Source organism: Dama dama, chromosome 30 (genome assembly GCF_033118175.1).
Source record: "Dama dama isolate Ldn47 chromosome 30, ASM3311817v1, whole genome shotgun sequence".
Lineage (NCBI taxonomy): Eukaryota > Metazoa > Chordata > Mammalia > Artiodactyla > Cervidae > Dama > Dama dama.
The window spans coordinates 59,254,229-59,260,910 of record NC_083710.1 but is presented as its reverse complement, the minus strand read 5'-3'; the positions used below and the strand labels follow the sequence as shown (position 1 = coordinate 59,260,910).

At 37.2% G+C, this 6,682-nt stretch overlaps 1 non-coding gene across 1 annotated transcript; it reads right to left on the bottom strand.

Moving 5' to 3' along the window:
- Positions 1–5,428: 5,428 nt before the first annotated feature.
- TRNAC-ACA (transfer RNA cysteine (anticodon ACA)) lies at positions 5,429–5,500 on the bottom strand. Its single transcript has one exon. It is a non-coding gene; the product is annotated as a tRNA-Cys (tRNA).
- Positions 5,501–6,682: the final 1,182 nt, after the last annotated feature.

Here is a 6,682-nt window from a genome sequence, read left to right as displayed (position 1 = left end):
CTTCATCCTTGGGATTTTCCAGGCAAGAGTACTGGAGTGAGTTGCCATTGGAACCTGGAAAGTTAGGTCCATGAATCAAGGCAAATTGGAAGTGGTCAAACAGGAGATGGCAAGAGTGAACATCTATATTTTAGGAACCAGTGAACTACAATGGACTGGAATGGGTAAATTTAACTCAGAGGACCATCATAACTACAACTGTGGGCAAGAACCCCTTAGAAGAAATGGAGTAGCCATCATGTCGACAAAAGAATCCAAAATACACTACTTGGATGCAATCTCAAAAATGACAGAATGATCTCTGTTTGTTTCAAAGGCAAACCATTCAATATCACAGTAATCCAAGTCTATGCCCTAAAAAGTAATGCTAAAGAATCTGAAGTTGAACGGTTCTGTGATGAGCTATAAGACCTTCTAGAACTAACACCCAAAAAAGATGTCCTTTTTTCATTATAGGGGACTGCAATGCAAAAGTAGGAAGCCAAGAGATACGTGGAGTAACAGGCAAATTTGGCCGTGGCTTACAGAATGAAACAGGGCAAAGGCTGACAGTTTTGCCAAGAGAATGCACTGGTCATAGCAAACACCCTCTTCCAACAACACAAGAGAAGACTCTACACATGGACATCACCAGATGATCAATACTGAAATCAGATTGATTACATTCTTTGCAGCCAATGGTGGAGAAGCTCTATACAGTCAGCAAAAACATGGCCAGGAACTGATTGTAGCTCAGATCATGAACTCCTTATTGCCAAATTCAGACTTAAGTTGAAGAAACTAGGGAAAACCACCAGACATTCATGTATGACCTAAATTAAATCTCTTACAATTATGCAGTGGAAGTGAGAAATAGATTCAAGGGAATAGATCTGATAGATATAGTGACTGAAGAGCTATGGACAAAGGTTCACAGCATTGTGCAGGAGGCAATGATCAAGACCATCCCCAAGAAAAAGAAATGCAAAAAGGAAAAATGATTGTCTGAGAAGACCTTAAAAATAGCTGTGAAAATAGGTGAAGTGAAAGGCAAAAGAGAAAAGGAAAGATATACCCATTTGAATGCAGAGTTCCAATGAATAAGAATGAGAGTTAAGAAATCCTTCCACAGTGATCAATGCAAAGAAATAGAGGAAAACAACAGAAAGGGAAAGACTAGAGATCTCATTAAGAAAATTAGAGATACCAAGGGAATATTTCAGGCAAAGATGGGCACAATGAAGGACAGAAATTTGATGGACCTAACCAAAGCAGAAATATTAAGAAGAGGTAGAAACAATACACAGAAGAACCATACAAAAAAGATCTTCACGACCCTGATAATCACGAAGGTGTGATCACTCACCTAGAGCCAGACATCCTGGAATGTGAAGTCAAGAGGGCCTTAGGATACATGGCTATGAACAAAGCTAGTGGAGGTGATGGAATTCCAGTTGAGCTATTTCAAATCCTGAAAGATGATGCTGTGAAAGTGCTGCACTCAATATGCCAGCAAATTTGGAAAACTCAGCAGTGGCCTCAGGACCAGAAAAGGCGAGTTTTCATTCCAGTCTCAAAGAAAGGCAATGTCAAAGACTGCTCAAACTACCACACAATTGCACTCATCTCACACACTAGCAAAGTGATGCCCAAAATTCTCCAAGCCAGGCTTCAACAGTATGTGAAACATGGACTTCCAGATGTTCAAGCTGGTCTTAGAAAAGGCAGAGGAACCAGAGATCAATTTGCCAACATCTGTTTGATCATTGAAAAAGCAATAGAGTTCCAGAAGAAAATCTATTTCTGCTTTATTGACTAAGTCAAAGTCTTTGACTTTGTGGATCACAATAAACTGTAGAAAATTCTTAAAGTGATGGGAATACCAGACCATCTGACCTGCCTCCTGAAAAATCTGTATGCATATCAAGAAGTAACAGTTAAAACTGGATATGGAACAACAAACTGGTTCCAAATCCGGAAAGGTGTACATCAAGGCTGTATATCGTCACCCTGCTTAATTTAACTTATATGCAGAGTACATCAACAGAAATGCTGGACTGGATGAAGCACAAGCTAGAATCAAGATTGCTGGAAGAAATATCAATAGCCTCAGATATGCAGATGACACCACACTTGTGGCAGAAAATGAAGAACTAAAGAGTCTCTTGATGAAAGTGAAAGAGGAGAGTGAAAAAGTTGACTTAAAACTCAATATTCAGAAAACTAAGATTGTGTTATCCAGTCCCATCACTTCATGGCAAATAGATGGGAAACAGTAGAAACAGTGACAGACATTATTTATTTATTTATTTTGAGCTCCAGAATCACTGCAGATGGTGATTGCAGCCATGAAATTAAAAGACGCTTACTCTTTGGAAGAAAAGTTATGACCAACCTAGATAACATATTATAAAGCAGAAACATTACTTTGCCAACAAACATCCATCTACTCAAAGCTACAGTTTTCCAATAATCATGGATGGGTGTGAGAGACGGACTATAAAGAAAGCTGAGTGTCGAAGAATTGATGCTTTTGAACTGTGGTGTTGGAGAAGACTCTTGAGAGTCCCTTGGTCAGCAAAGGAGATCCAACCAGTCCGTCCTAAAGGAAATCAGTCCTGAATATTCATTGGAAGGACTGATGCTGAAGTTGAAACTCCAATACTTTGTCGAGCTGACCGAAGAACTGACTCAATGGAAAAGTCCCTGATGCTAGGAAAGATTGAAGGTGGGAGGAGAAGGGGACGACAGAGAATGAGATGGTTGGATGGCTCCACTGACTCAATGGACATGAGTTTGAGTAAACTCTGGGAGTTGGTGTTGGACAAGGAGCCCTAGTGTGCTGCAGACCTTGGGGTCGCAGAGAGTCGGACGTGACTGAGTGACTAACGGAACTGAACTGTCACATGAGGTCTTGCCTTAAAAAATTTCAGTTTACCAAACATTCTGGCACAAATTTGTTTGCAATCCTGTTTAAGTTTGTAGTCCTTTACTACCTTACAAAACTGAAATTTGAATTTTATTCAAAGTATCTCCAGATTGAGCCAAAGTAGCAATTTATTTATTGTTAAGTAACTCTAGTTTAAATAACTCTGGGCAATTTTTTTTTTTTTCATTTATTTTTATTAGTTGGAGGCTAATTACTTTACAATATTGTAGTGGTTTTTGTCATACATTGACATGAATCAGCCATGGATTTACATATATTCCCCATCCCGATCCCCCCTCCCACCTCCCTCTCCACCAGATTCCTCTGGGTCTTCCCAGTGTGGGTGAAACAGATCACCAGCCCAGGCTGGATGCATGGGCAATTTGCTTTTATGGATGAATATTTCATGGTGGTTTTAATTAAATTCTCAAACCATTTTATCATCAATATCAGTATTATCAAAGGCATTGCTGATATCAAATTAACATTCTCAATTATACCAGTATTATGCCAAATTGAGTGTATATTCTGTATATATTTACCTTATTTTTTAAGTCAGTTGGAATTTATAATATTAACAGCCTTTCTAACAAAAACAACTTCCTTTCATCTATCAAATACTGTCATGGATTAAGTTTAAAATTGAAAGGATAAAAACTTTCAGTTAATTCCAGATTCCAATCCTAGTTGGACATAGTTGTACCTTTTCTCGTACTTCCTTAGGATCATGCTATATGGGTAGTAGGCAACCCCAAATAAACTTTAGTTAATGAAAAAAAAAAAAAAAAACTTTAGTTAATGCTTCCCATAGCATTGGATATTGGAGCTGTTTCTAGTAGAAATTGACCCCAAAACTGACACTGGTTTCTGTATGTCAGTCATTCCATATCTTGATTATTCCTCTACACACACACACATACACACACAACTTGCTTTTGGATGCAAATTCTCTTCCAGAGTCAAATGAATCTTCAGTAGGTCATCATTTACAAGCAGCTGAATATTGATGATAGGGTTGATAACTTTGCATTCTATAATTGTGACTAAATGTAGTTCTGGATTTCAAAATTTTTAATAGTGCTTTTAGCCTGTTATTTACATGGCTAAGTGCTTTTGAAGTTGTTTTGAATTTATCTGGTGTCAGAATACACTATAAGAATAATGAGGGACAAATTTGAAAAGTGCATTAAAACATTACTGATGGCTATCATCACTTTATCAATGCTAAATAATAAAACTATTCCTAACCATATAATGCATAATAAAAGTCAAAGAAAATTATTTTAAAAGCTAAAATAATGAGTTTTAAAGTGATAGCATAATGAAAAGAAATGACAGTAGTCTAGCAGTAGATAAACACAAATGAAAATAAAAATAAAGTTAACATGTACCAGAGATAGTTGGTTTATTCAGACAATTCAGTAAAAATATGTTCCTCATTAGTGTTTTACAATATTTAAATCAACCCCTTCCCATCTCTTTTATTAGTATGAATTTTAGAGGGGTTATAAAAAAGGTTTTATGTTTGTTTTTGCCAAGACTATATTAAGTTTCATTGAAAACACTCTTTAACATAATAATATTAATAAATCAAGTTACTAAGGTTAGGTCTTTTCTAATATTTAATTTCTAAATTTATCTCAAAAATGTCTCTCCATAAAAGTATGATTTTGAAATAGTTTTCTTTTTTAATTAAAAATTATATATGATTTACATTCAATAATTTATATTCTCTTTGTGACTATTATTTTGATGCTCGCTATCATTATCTGAATAACTGTAGTCTGATTAACAAAGTCCATAGAGAAAAAAACACAGTGATTGTGATGGTTAATTATATGTGTCAACTTGGCTAGGCCATGATACCCAAATATTAGATCAAATCCTATTCTAGTTATTTCTATGAAAGAAGTTTTAAATGATGTTAACTTACATCAGTAGACTGAGTAAAGCAGATTGCCCTCCATAATGTGGGTGGACCTCATTCAATCACTTGAAGGCCTTAAAGGAAAAAAAAAAAAGTGACCTTCCTGGATAAAGAAGAAATTCTGCTAGAGGACCACCTTTGGACTCAAACTAAAGTTCTCACCTGGGTCTCCAGTCTACTGGCCAACCCTGTAGATTTTTTACTTAGAAAGTCATCAAATTGTGTGAGCCAATTCCTTAAAACAGATCTCCTTCTCTATAAATATATGAAGTGCAAGTGGCTTTGGAACTAAGGAACGGATAGAGGCTAGAAGAATTTTGAGGTGAATGTTAGGGAAGAAAAAACAAAACTAGATTTCCTTAAAGAGACTCTTGATAGAAATATGGATGTTCAAGGCACATCTGGTGAGGCTTCAGATGGAAAGAACGTAATTTTGGACACTGCGGGAAATGTGAAAAGTGAAAGTTTGAATTCGCTCAGTCATGTCCGACTCTTTGCGACCCCATGGACTGTAGCCTACCAGGCTTCACCGTCCATGGGATTTTCCAGGCAAGGCTACTGGAGTGGGTTGCCATTTCCTTCTCCAGGCGATCTTCCCAACCCAGGGATCGAACCCGGGTCTCCTGCATTGTAGGCAGACGCTTTACCGTCTGAGCCACCAAGGAAGTCTGAAATGTAGTTTCGTGGGAAATGTAGTTCTTATTAAATGGCAAATAATTGGTGTTCTGGAGCTAGTACCAGAGATCACTTTTCCACCAGATAGACTTATCTGTAGGGCAGGTAATTTTGTTTACTAAATATCTTGTCTTTTCACTTTCCTGTAAGTTGTCTTCCCCTACATTGAAGGCTCAGACCCCTATTACTTTCCTAAGCCTCAACCATCTGGCAGCCTTTAGAATTTCATATCTGTGTTGAACTTGTGTACAAACAAATGTATATGCATACTTAATTTTATCCCATTAATCTGTCTTATATTACAGGGGTTCTCAGCTAAGAACCTAGACAGATGGAAGAAAAAAATTTTTTTTCCTGTACTACATTTAATTCACAATTCTTCTACAAATAAATTTCTGCTTCCTCTCTGACAGTCCTTTGAATTTTTGTGTTACTAAACATGTCATAATTTGTAGTAGCTAATAAATTTTTGAGTTTATATTGTACAGTTTCATCTCTTTCTCTCTCCCTTCTTATATAAGGTTTATAAATCCTTAAGGAACAAAAAGCCTATCTATATTTTTGTAGCATTTATGCTCAGTCACTTCAGCGGTGCCTGACTCTGCACAAGTCCATGGACTGTAGCCTGCCAGGCTCCTCTGTCCATGGGATTCTCCAAGGCTCTTAAGAACACTGGAATGGGTTTCCATGCGCCCCTCCATGGGATCTTCCCGACACAGGGGTCAAACCCATGGCATCTCCTGTGTCTTCTGCATCACAGGCAGATTCTTCACCGCTGAGCCACCTAGGAAGCCCATATCTTTGAAGACCTAGTGTCAAGTTATCTATTGGAATTCATCTTTTAAGACCTTTCATTTTACATTACTAACTTCTCAGCATTCAATTAATATCATAGCAAATTGTTTACCCTTTAAAGGATCAGAAAGTTTACCTGTAAACAATTAAGCTCACATAAGCTTTCATAAAGGTTTATCCCACAAGCAAAATCTCAAGGAGATCAGGGAGCCCTTTGTAAATGGGGTTAGTGTGATCTAAGGCTTAAAGGATGAATAGCTGAGGAAGAAAAGTGATTCTAGCCAAAGTGAAATCCAGGTGGGGTGAAAATACTTATTGCCATGCACATACAACTTGACATATTTTAGCATGAGTGGAATACAGTGGGAAGGGTTTGG